We start from the raw sequence: 13,212 nt of genomic DNA on the forward strand, positions 1-13,212 counted from the left end.
TGGAAATGTATCCATATTGAGAATTGGATATTGAAAATCTATGACTAGATTAGAAACTTTTATGCAAAAGGATGTTCAAAGGAAGTACTTTGAGTGAGAGACATCATATCTAAGGAATTGTCACTTTGTAATATCATTGGCAATAGTCTTAGTGACTTTGGTGCAGTGACATTACGAAAGGATCGTTGCATAGAATGTTAGAATCTAGCATATTTTATAAGTAACAAGAATTTGATATTCTCACACTTATGAAAAAGGATTTGGAGTTGTGAAATGAGAATGATTGTAAATGTGTTCAATTTGATCTATTTCACAAAAGTAAGAACCATAGGTAAACATTGTGTGCATGCTAAGAGCATGGGACAAGTGTAGTAATTCAAGTAAGAAGTTGATTACCCGAAATGAAAAATAATGAGTAATCGATATGGTGATAAATAAAAGGAGTTTTATTTATACTCAAAGGTTTGAGGCCATATAGGATTAGTATTATTCTTGTGTTTCACATTTGCATGTTTTGACTTCTAGAATAATTGAATTTATTAAGAATAATCGAATTATTCGAACGGGCCACTGTCGTTCATATGTTGGAAGTAGATATGAATGAAGACTGTCGTGAATTGGTGTGTGGATTGTCTAAAAGAGTATTAGACATAAGCAAATGTTTGCTGCAACGTTCATGAGTGTTTATGAATATGATTTGAGCATTGGAATAAACCCACGCTCACTTGGATCACTCCATGAATTGTATCACGAGTGATTAGTGAGACGATAACATCTTATATTCTTGAAACCGAGATGTGTGAGTTGTATCTTGCAAATCGGTTGCACATTGATAATATGTAAACGCACTAGTAACTTGGTGTTATAAAACATATTGTTGTGTGTGATTCGGTGAGTAAGTGCAAGCAAGCATTGTATCAAAGTTTATCCATTCCTTTTATCCAAGGTAGGATAAAAGCGATATCTTTGGGCCCCTCGATGATTTAGTGATGACAAACGTAAATGCTTGGCCGGGCTAGGGCTAATTTGATTTGTTCAATTAGTCAGTCGTCATAAATCGGGAATCGAGATATAGTACAAAGAGAATGATTTGAAATCATATCTCATATGATATCTAGAATGGAGGAATATATGATCCCTTATCTAAGGACACGCGTATCTGATAAGATCAGAGTTGACAGCGGCTTTGGAAAGCTACGATTGTAGATTAGGATCTGAAGTCATACGCAGAATAGTTATTAGACTTATCCAAGTGGGAGACTGTTGGATTAGTGTCTAAGTCCATAACTATTTTGTTATGTACTTGACCCGATGGTGCATGGTCCATTTGGGTTGCCTTCACCAAAGCAACTTGATAGGATGAATTATGGAGAGAAAGGATTAAATATGATTTATTAATATATTATGAGAATAATATATTAAAGGAGAAATCATATTGTTTAATTAATATTAGTCAATGATTAATTGGTAATTAGTTTTGTGACTAAAAGAGATTAATTAAACTTAAGGGACTGGAATTGTAATTATAAGATAATTGCAATTTGGGCCATGGATTGCCTTTTATTATAAGGTGGACGAATTCTATGGGGGAAGCCCACAAGAAATCATCCAAGGCCTTAATTAAAGGGGTCCATGGGTTGCTTAGGGCTTAAGCATCCAAATTAGGGTTTCCTTGTTAGATAACCCTAATTGCCTCACTATATATAGATCCCTTAAGGACCAAAAACGTGGCTAAGACTTCTCTAGGGTTTGTAGACGGTTTTGGGCAGCCTCCATCCTCTCTCTTCCTCATCCTCTTGCTTATGGTGTTTGTGAACCATTAGAGGAGTGACACTTGTGACTCTCAACTTTGTAAAGTCAATACAAGGAGATTTGGAATTGTTATTGCTACATAACAATCAAGGTAACATATTAAACCTATTCTCATGTTAATATGATTACTTGAATGCTAGAATTAGGGTTTATAGTCTTGGATAACTTGCATGTACAATAGAGAAACCTAGATCCAAGCATTAGGGTTTGTATGAGCACATAGGATGTTCTTAGGACCAAAACCCATCAATTTGTCCTTAGATTTAGCCCAAGACTTCCGCTTGTTACACTTGGTCTTGGGACTCGGGGTGTCATGATAGTTTGCTATTCGTTGAGGTGCTTGATTGTTACTCGGATGGGAATCGTTGTTAACAATCCCGCTAACATTTGCGTTGTTAGCGTTAAGGTGGTTCAGAATAGCTAACACGACAGCCGAGACTGCAGCTTGATAGGTAGCTGCATCAATCTGAAGAGTTGGTGTTTGGTTGACGGGTTGATTGTCTTTCTTTGGCGACATGACTCTGTTACAGGAAAAGAAAAATGAATTTGTGAGCAAGAATGGTTGAACCTAGACATAGTTCGATCGCTCATGTAAAGTATAGGAGTGTGCTCTCTAAGGTTTGACCTACATCCCTATGATGCAGTCCTAGAACAGAATGGAAGTATGTTCACAAAGGTTTGACCTACATCCCAATGATGCAGTCCTAGCAAAGATCGGAAGTAAGTTCGTACAATGGTCTCTAGATGTTTGTCGATCTAGCCGAGGTATCGTTGGTTGGTGAATAACATTATCCAACCATTAAAAGAGACTTGAAGATGTCTCCGGAGTCAAATTGTTATAGTCCAATGACTTGACTAGAGCATGTTTCAAATAGACTCTAATGAAAGTATGATAAGAGTATTTGAATAAAGAATGACACAGAAGTTAGCCGACTGTCAATATCTTTGATATTCATGACGTACAAGTTCGGGAAAATGACCTTGTAAAAAGGTCTTACATCATATCCAGAGAAGATAGTGCTTGACAACATAAAGACCTAACCAAAAGTACTTACAGTACAAGATAGTTTCATGGAAAATGCCACATCGGGCATAGACAGAAACACGATTCCTTTCTAACAAGGAATATAAAGTAAAGTATCTACTACTAGCGACGGTCATCCCTCTGGTGAACTCTCAGTTCAGCCAGTTGGCATTCCAAATCAAGTAGGTGTCTTTTGTACACCCTCTGGCGTACTCGAAGTTCTATGACTTCGGCTCGTGATTCCGCCAGTGCTGTAACACCGTAAATTTCAAAACAATTTTTCGCATTTTATAAATACATAATTCATTTAATATTCGTAAAACATCAATGTATGAAATTCAATCCATGCCATATAAAAATCCCAAGATCTCATAACATAAAAATCCCGTGTGTGTGTACTGATCAAGCCGGCGCCTTCCCACGGTCATCATTAGTACCTGAAACAAATAACACCAAACACTGTAAGCACAAAGCTTAGTGAGTTCCCCAAAATACCACACATAACACATATTAGCCAGTCGAGGCTATAACTCTGTGGGTCCGTGGACCCTAGTCTGTGAACCCTCTGGTTCTATCTCTGTGAACCTTCCGGTTCCAACTCTATAAACATGCACAGCATAAATCACATAGAAATAATGCAGTACAGCACATAACATACATATAGCATACAAATACTCTGTTACATAACTCTGATTACCTACTCAAGGTAAAGTATAGTGAGAAGACTCACCTCGCGTATCTCGATAACTCGCAAATCCCGGAAATCACTCGCGCTCGATCCCCCCGAGCTATAATCCTCCTATAACACAATATATCTCTAATTAACACTTTCACAACTAAGGTTGACTAACCCTATCAATTCAACACTGGTTAGCTCTGGTCAATGGTCAACAGTTAACTTTGACCGGACTCGGCGAGTGCACTAGAGCGACTCGGCGAGTCTATACGTGTTCACTGACTCCCTCAGATCCTCTCTTGACACGTCGAATACTTCCCTAACTCGACGAGTTCCACCTGGCATGAATCGCGAGGCCACCATGACTCAACTCGCCGAGTCACAAGAACAACTCGGCGAGTTCCGGCTTGACTCAGCCCCCTATTGACTCTCCCTAAATCACTGGGTCATCCCCCAACCCGGCGAGTCTACTCGCTGAACAATTTACGTGAAACCCCAACCCTACTAGCCGAGTCTCAAGAACAACTCGGCGAGTTCAAGCCATGCACAAACTCTATTGACCTTCTGAGGTCAGATCTGCTTCCCTAAACCATAGATCTGGCCTTCCCAAGCATGAATGTCACGTAAAGTTCGAAACATGATGCTTGTATAACCCCCACAAGGCATAAAAAGTAGATTTGGTCCCAAAAATGACAACCTAGGTCCAATAACTCCATGATAACCCAAAAAGCTCCAAGGGTTAAGGTCTCTGGACCTCTTTGAGTCCAGATCCAAGGCACAAACTCGAAGAGGGACCATTTGCTTCACATAATCACTCTCCAAAGGGGTTAGAAAACCCTAACTCTAAAGATCAACCCTAAAACTGAAGGAGGTTCGAACTATTACCTCAAAATGAAGCCTTTGGACTCTGGATCTGCTGGAATCTCACCTCCTCCTTGCTCTTTCCACCTTCTTCTTGCTAAACAAGGAATGCAAAGGCCCAAAAGTGACTTCCTCTCTCCCAAAACGATTTAGCTCTCTTAGGGTTCTCTCAAGGGACTGGTAGCCGCAATGGGAGGCTATAAGTGCCCTTAAATAGGCTCCAAACCCGGGGAATTAGGGTTTCATTAAACAGGGTGGACTCGCCGAGTCCAGATGCGAACCCGTGCCCATAGCCGCGATCATACTCGGCGAGTTTGGGCTCCAACTCGCCGAGTCTCCTCACAAATCACCAAAATATAAGAATGAATAATACCTGGGAATCTGGGCTGTTACAAGTGCTTGTAGCAGGGTTTCATGGTTTCTCTTAGATCTCTCACGAGCATCTTCTAGACGAATGGTGCGGAGGGTATGCATTCTCGCATCGGCGACAACTTCATTGATCTGATGTAGGGTTGTCCTGCCTTGAATCTCATTTCGGGCCACTCTGCGGACCAAGATTGGCAAGATTCTGTCTGATGAGCCCCTATTGCTCAGGTCATAGAAGCTTCGGTCACCATTGAATGGCATGGGTTTATCTTGTCCTTGGCTCCATGTTTCCAAACATTCCACCCACTCAGGCGTCGGGCCATGAAAAGCCGGACAAGGGTTAGGAATTAGAAAGGGAGTTGTCTGGGGTAGGTTCTCAACCTCGGGTTCGGAGTTAGCACTGTCCAAAAGGTCTTCATCATGGTGATCATTCAAAGGGATAGGATGATCATTCTCTGGCACTTCTTCAAACCATCCAACAATGACCTCGTTCGGAAGGTACAGGTTGCCGTGGGGATGGAGTCCAGCCATGTTATCTACGCGAGAATTTGGGTAAGGAAATAATTATTAGACGAACTATCTAGATAATTATTAGGAAATCTTCATTATTTATATTGCTATTTGTAAAGTGCATACCAGTTATATGTAATCAACACAGGATAGGCCTTCGAATAAGTGACCTTAACTGCAAATTCACTAGGAATAGGGGTAAAGCAAAAATTTCACCAATTCTAAGTTTATAACATCCTAGTTACATATAGCCTTAGTGTATCCACTTAGCAACTATCAACTTAGTAATGAAGACCCTTTTTAGTTCTCAAGTAAGTAATTATGGTAACACAAAACACCCCTATGGTATTTTAAACTTAGGTTCTGTTATAATGTACTCATTGTGGTAATGTTGGTAAGTTTTTAGACTTGTTTCCATATCACAACCATTCTTGGGCATGTGCTAATCACTCCTCAGAATAGCATAGTTGATCAGGCTATGCTAATCCCAAGACTGACCATACATCCCAAGGCTTACTTGTGATATTCAACAATCGTAATACTTTTGTTCTTGTCATTGTGACACTGATTTTAGTATGAATGCAGGCACGTATACTTACTCAAATATTTTATTATTTAAAAGTATAACTCTTAGACAGAGTGTTTCAATCCCAATGTATTTATAGTTAGTATATCTTTTATGGGTTGATATACTATATTCACTATAAACAAAGCTCTGATACCAATCTGTCACACCCCAAAACCAAAAACGGCGGAAACGTTCCGGGGTGGATGTATCACAAAATAAAGTAAATAGGAACAATATAATCATGTAAGTGTTATCCTTTTGTATTAGGATTAACACGACATCGCGATTAGCGATATGTATAACCTTTGGACATCCGTAGATTGTTCAATTGTCCTCTGTAGCTGCAGCAGGGCGGAGGAAGGGTTAGTCCCGTAAAGGTACTCCTAATATAAGTATTAACCGTAGGCATCCATAGATGTTCATCGACCCCTGTAGCGAACAGTAGGCCCGAGGAATGGTTAGTCCCGTAGAGGTACTCCTAGTATAAGTAATAACCTTAGGCATCCGTAGATGTTCATCAACCACTGGTGCTAACAGCTAGGATTCGGAATGGTTAGTCCCGTCTAGATATCCCGTTGAACTGGGATAGGCAGGACAATTTACACAGAAGGTACTAATAAATCATCCTAATGAATCGAGGTACAAGTATCCATGTAAATGTATATAGGAAAATGTATCTACGTAAAGGTACTCATGGAATGTATTCATGTAAGGTACTCATGTAATGTATTCATGTAAGGCACTCATGTAATGTATTCATGTAAGGTACTCATGTAATGTATTCATGTAAGGTACTCATGTAATGTATCCATGTAAGGTACTTATGTAATGTATTCATGTAAGGTACTTATGTAATGTATTCATGTAAGGTACTTATGTAATGTATTCATGTAAGGTACTCATGTAATGTATAGTGTAGACTCATGAATGAACTGACTCTGATGTAATTCCTTGTAATAGGAATACTGTTATGTATCTCCTAACTATCCCTATAATAGTTAACTGGAAGGTAATTGATTGTCCAAACAGGTTTATACACCCTTGCTACACAAGAGTGTAGGAAACTGAATGAAGGATGAAAACTATAACATCAATACATATAAAAGAACATAAGTGTATAGATATAGTTTTGTTCAAGAAGGTAAAAATGGTTTTGTAAAACATCTATGAGTTTTGGACAATAATTAACAATGACTTGATGTCATTTTAACAAACATTTCAAACGTAATACTTTTGCTATCAGGGTATTTTTAAGATATAAAACCATTTCATGCATCACGTTTTATAGTATGTGAGGTCTGCTAAATGAAAACACATTTATAAATACATATGATTGATTTAATAACATGTTGTTTTCTACTTGTATTCCCCCCATTAAAGCATTTAAAATCATTTAAAACATTGATTAAGGGGTATGAACTCACCTGTAGATGGTGGTTTGGATGTACTGAATGGTGTCGGATTGTTAGGTGTCAAGTGAGGACTTGTACACACACTATGACCCTAATGAACATACAATCACACATATATGCACCCAATTAGTCTCAAAATAGTAATTGTAAATGTTAAGACATCCTAGAATATGATAAACACTTTATATAAGTGTTATAAGCCCTTAGGATTGCATGTAAGTTGTTGTGGGACAAGGCTAATGGGTTTAGGGTTCCAAAGGACCCTATACATGAGTCTACTCTCCAATAAACCTCGCACAAGGAGTTTATTCTCCAATAAACCTCACACAAGGAGTTTACGGTCGTAAACCCTTGAGTTTACGGCCGTGAACTCCTAGGCTTAATGTCTTTTGGTGTTTTGAGGTTCTAAATGATCCCTAGAAGCATTCCATCTTGGTGGATTAATTCTTGGAAGGGTTTAGGGCACCAATACACTCCTTTGAGGAGTTTACGGTCCCAAGGCCATTTCCTTTTGAGTTTACTGCCGTAAACTCATATGGAAAGGGGTGTTTTTATGCTTTCAAGTCCCTTGCTCATCTAGGATAGGTTCTAGACATTTATCTAAGGCTAATGACGGCCTTAGGCACACTTTGGTACCCCCTTTTGATGTTCACGGCCCAAGAACCATAAACATTTGAGATTAGGGCCGTAATCTCTTTTGGGAGGGGTTTTTGATGTTTTAAAGTGCTTAAATTAACTAGGAGTAAATCTAGGTAATTGTCTAAGGCTTTAGGAGTGATTAAGGCACTCTTTGGCCTTTGAGTTTGGAGTTCACGGTCCAAGAACTTCTTGGGCCGTGAACACCTAAATCTTTTTGTTTTTGGGTGATTTCTAGTCATATACACACTAGCATACAAGCCTAAGGTAGTTACATATCACGGGGGAAGGTCTAGGCATCAATTTAAGAGTTTACTCCCCAAGGTGTTCTTGGGCGGTAAACTCTCGAATCTAGTTGTTTTGCTATGCAATCGATGTTATTAAGCACATTAATCGTTATATAATACAACTAGAGAGAGGTACTCACGATTTGGGATAAAAACCCGAAGATCCGTGAGAGAGAAAATGGTTTTTCTCTAGTTAGAAATGTAAATAATGAATGAATATGGTTCAGATTTCTATATATAGTCCTGGGATTTTTGGCAGAAAATATTTATTCCCGAAATGAACTCTAATATCATAGAGTTTTGGACTAACAGTGTTGCACAAAACCCTAGTGCATCCACTCTCCTGATATCTCCTTAAGTGTAAATCCTGACATACTCAAACTTATACCCAAAAGTCTGGAATTTCACTGTAACTGTTCTAACTTCTATTGACTTGATATGGTTTGTTCAGAATGGAAATTTTGGGTTGTCACAGGATCCTAGCCCAGGATCTTGAAAATATTGATGAGCTTAGGGATCTTACCAAAAAACGCATTGCTGCTCACCAAAAAAATCACTAAGGATTACAATAGGAATATAAGGGTTAGAAGGTTTCAAATAGGAGACTTGGTGCTAAGGAAAACATTCCAAAACACCAAGGATCTTAGTGCAGGAAAATTGGCTCCCAAATGGGAAGTACCATATCTTGTAGATGATAAAGCAGAAACAGGAGCATACTGGCTAGCAACACTCAAAGGATACGTTCTTCCAAGATCCTGGAATACCATACACCTTAAAGCGTACTACATGTAAGTAGGATCAAATGATTTGCAACAAAACCAAGGTACACATGTCCTTTACCTTAAAAAAATTATTATTACTAATTTCCTCCTCAAGCACATTGCTAACTTAAGCATCGGAGGGGCGTTAGCTAGACTAACGCCCACCCTTAGCTAACGCTTGCAATGCAGAACGGCATACAGTTAAGGATCCACAAGAGTGGAGATCCTGAAACATCGGGATTCTCAGAATCAGAGATCCCGGGACGATTGGATCCTCAAGTTTGAACACCTCGAAGTACAAGGATCTTCACACACAAAGATCCCAATACTTGGTAAACCCAATTATACTTAACAATATAATCCCTCAACTATCATGTACACAAGCTAGATATTGATCATCTCTCCTACGCCTAAGGGTACTTAATCCCTCTAAGGTTTAAAGAGCTAATTACCTCTTTCACACGAACTAAGGTTTATACACCTCACTTGGACGCATGTGATCTAACTGTGAGATATAGATAAGGGGATCATTTCACAATTGAGTGGCTTAGAAACCCTCTTATCTTTGAACACAAGTTGAGATCCTTATGGTTTATAACATTTTCATGTTATCCAGAAATCAGGATTTTACCCCAGTAACTACTTAAGGCTTATAACATTTTCATGTTATCAAAGATTGGGATTTTGCACCACGAATTACACAAGGCCTACACCAGCTTCATGTTGTCACATGTTGGGAATGTTCCCCAGAAAATCTGGTTAGATTGTAACGTTTTCATGTTACCTACCTAATGAATTATACCTCAAGTGGGGATCCTCCTCAGAATATAACATTAACATGCTATCTATTTTTTCTCTGACGGTAAGGATCCTTTCCCTTAAGGATCCTCATCAACCTTAATTGGTAAGGGACCTCATTCCCAAAATTGAGCAAAAGTTCTCTCCTAAGTTGGAATTTATCCTCAGTAAATTCTAAAATTCAAAGACTCACGAAGCTTAAAGAGAAACTCGAAGACAATAAGCCATGCAAAAAAAACATAGGAGAGATTTAAAAGGAAAATGCTACCATATCATTCAAAAGAAAAAAAAAGAGTTTCATATAAACACATCTAAAAGGTTAATTGTCTTACATCGCTAACAAAAGCAAAAAACTACTCAAACCAATTTTTTGCACGCCTAGACCTTAGTCTGGTTATCATCGGCCGTAACCTCATTCTCCCATCCTCCGGTCAACATCAACACAGGATCTTGATTGGCGACAACAGGCTTATCACTCAGTTTGGCCAACGCCTCACACCATCCCTCCATGTCCCATGAACTTGCATTTTTTCAGATCCTCAGCTAGCTTGATCTTAGCCTACCTAATAACTATTGCAACACTCGTCTTGGCATCAACAATCACCTCCTCGAGATCTGCAAGATGCTCTTCTTCCTTTTTGATTTTCTTCTTGCTCAACAACTCCACCCTTTGGAGAAGATCCTTGTTGGTGACCCTCCATGTCTTCTCCTGCTCTTTTAGCAAACTCAATTTTATCAACACGGACCCTGAGGTCGTTGGTAGCATGAGAAACATGAGCAAAGACCTGGAAGAAACATAAAGATCAAATGAAATATAACAAGTATGAATTATGATAGATTAATATGAATAATGCCAATGCGGAATTCTTATAGCTTGAGAAAACGAAGACAGCTTCCCGAGAGCATCCTTGATGTTGAGGTTCTCTAAGCTAAAATCTACAACCTCAAAAGTCTTTCGTTCTGTCAAAATACACATTGCTGCTCACCAAAAAAATCACCAAGGATTACAATATGAATATAAGGGTCAGAAGGTTTCAAATAGGAGACTTGGTGCTAAGGAAATCATTCCAAAACACCAAGGATCCTAGTGGAGGAAAATTGGCTCCCAATTCGGAAGGACCATATCTTGTAGATGATGAAGTAGGAAAAGGAGCATACTGGCTAGCAACACTCAAAGGAAACGTTCTGCCAAGATCTTGGAATACCATACACCTTAAAGCGTACTACATGTAAGTAGGATCAAATGATCTGCAACAAAACCAAGGTACACATGTCCTTTACCTTAAAAAATTATTATTACTAATTTCCTCCTCAAGCACATTGCTAACTTAAGCATCGGAGGGGCGTTAGCTAGACTAACGCCCACCCTTAGCTAACGCTTGCTACATAGAACGACATACAGATAAGGATCCTCAAGAGTGGAGATCCTGAAACACCAGGATCCTCACAATCGGAGATCCCGGAACGACTGGATCTTCAAATTTGAACACCCCGAAGCACAAGGATCTTGACACACAAAGATCCCAATACTTTGTAAACAAAATCATACTTAACAATATAATCCCTAAACTATCATGCAAACAAGCCAGATATTGATCATCTCTCCTATGCCTAAGGGTACTTAATCCCCTTTAAGGTTTAAAGAGCTAATCACCTCTTTCACACGAATTAAGGTTTATACACGTCACTTGGATGCATGTTATCTAACTATGGGATACAGATAAGGGGATAATTTCACGATTCATTGGCTTAGAAACCCTCTTATCTTTGAACACAAGTTGAGATCCTTATGGTTTATAACATTTTCATGTTATCCAGAAATCAGGATTTTACCCCCAGTAACTACTTAAGGCTTATAGCATTTTCATGTTATCAAAGATTGGGATTTTGCCCCACAAATTACACAAGGCCTACACCAGCTTCATGTTGTCACATGTTGGGAATGTTCCCTAGAAAATCAGGTTAGATTGTAACGTTTTCATGTTACCTACCCAATGAATTATATCTCAAGTGGGGATCCTCCCCAGAATATAACATTAACATGTTATCTATTTTTTCTATGAAGGTAAGGATCCTTTCCCTTAAGGATCCTCATCGACCTTCGTTGGTAAAGGACGTCATTCCCAACATTGAACCAAAGTTCTCTCCTAAGTTGGAATTTATCCTCAGTAAATTCTAAAATTCAAAGACTCATGAAGCTTAAAGAGAAACTCGAAGACAATAAGCCATGCAGAAAAACCATAGGAGAGATGTAAAAGGAAAATGATACCATATCATTCAAAAGAAAAAATAGTTTCATATCAACAAAGCCAAAAGGTTAATTGTCTTACATCACTAACTAAAGCAAAAAACTACTCAAACCAATTTTTTGCAGGCCTAGACCTTAGTCTGGTTATCATCGGCCGTAACCTCCTTATCCCCTCCTCCGGTCAACATCAACACATGATCCTGATCGGCGACAACAGGCTTATCATTCAGTTTGGCCAACGCCTCACACCATCCCTCCATGTCCCAAGAACTTGCATTTTTTCAGATCCTTAGCTAGCTTGATCTTAGCCTACATAATAACTATTGCAACACTCGTCTTGGCATCAACAATCACCTCCTCGAGATCCGCAAGATACTCTTCTTCCTTTTTGAGTTTCTACTTGCTCAACAACTCCACCCTTTGGAGAAGATCCTCGTTGGTGACCCTCCATGTCTTCTTCTTCTCTTTTAGCAAACTCGATTTTATCAACGAGGACCCTAAGGTCGTTGGTAGCATGAGAAACATGAGCGAAGACCTGGAAGAAACATAAACATCAACATGAAAAATAACAGGTTTGACTTATGATAGATTAATATGAATAATGCCAATGCGGAATTCTTACAGCTTGAGAAAACGAAGACAACTTCCCAAGAGCATCCTCGATGTTGAGGTTCTCTAAGCTAAAATCTACAGCCTCAAAAGTCTTTCATTTTTGGGATCTTGAAGCCTAAAATGTATGATATATATGAGATCTCTTGGGAGGAGGGAGAATGGCACCTTTTTCCTGTTTAGCTTTGATTAAACCACTGGTCATATCATCTTCAAGATCTGACAAACCAAAGCAGGCCTTGGACTGGGTAGTCTTAGAACCTGCTAAAGATCCCTATCAAGTCAGGATCCTATAAAAAGACATATCCAAGAAAAATAATGTTAACAGTGGCCATGGAAGCTGTAGTGGAGGAACCCTCTTGAAGACTGGAATATTCAAGCCTGAACGACCTCTGCACTGCAGGAAGTGTGAGGAATTTGGATATCTTGTCCTCAGAATCGCCAGCGGCAGGAATAAGCTTCTCAAACCTAAACGTTGCATCAAAACAAACAAAATAAGGGAAGTAAATTTCAAGATCCTTGATATCTAAATTTGTTTCCTACCCTTTTTAATCCATGATCTTGGCAGGGAATCCCCCTCAGGAATCGAATCACGCCTCACGAAGAAATATTTTCCTTTCCAAGCGCCATCGTTTTGTATTGAT

The sequence above is a fragment of the Lactuca serriola genome, chromosome 6, assembly GCF_051521515.1.
Source record: "Lactuca serriola cultivar US96UC23 chromosome 6, Lser_US96UC23_V15, whole genome shotgun sequence".
Taxonomy (NCBI): Eukaryota; Viridiplantae; Streptophyta; class Magnoliopsida; order Asterales; family Asteraceae; genus Lactuca; species Lactuca serriola.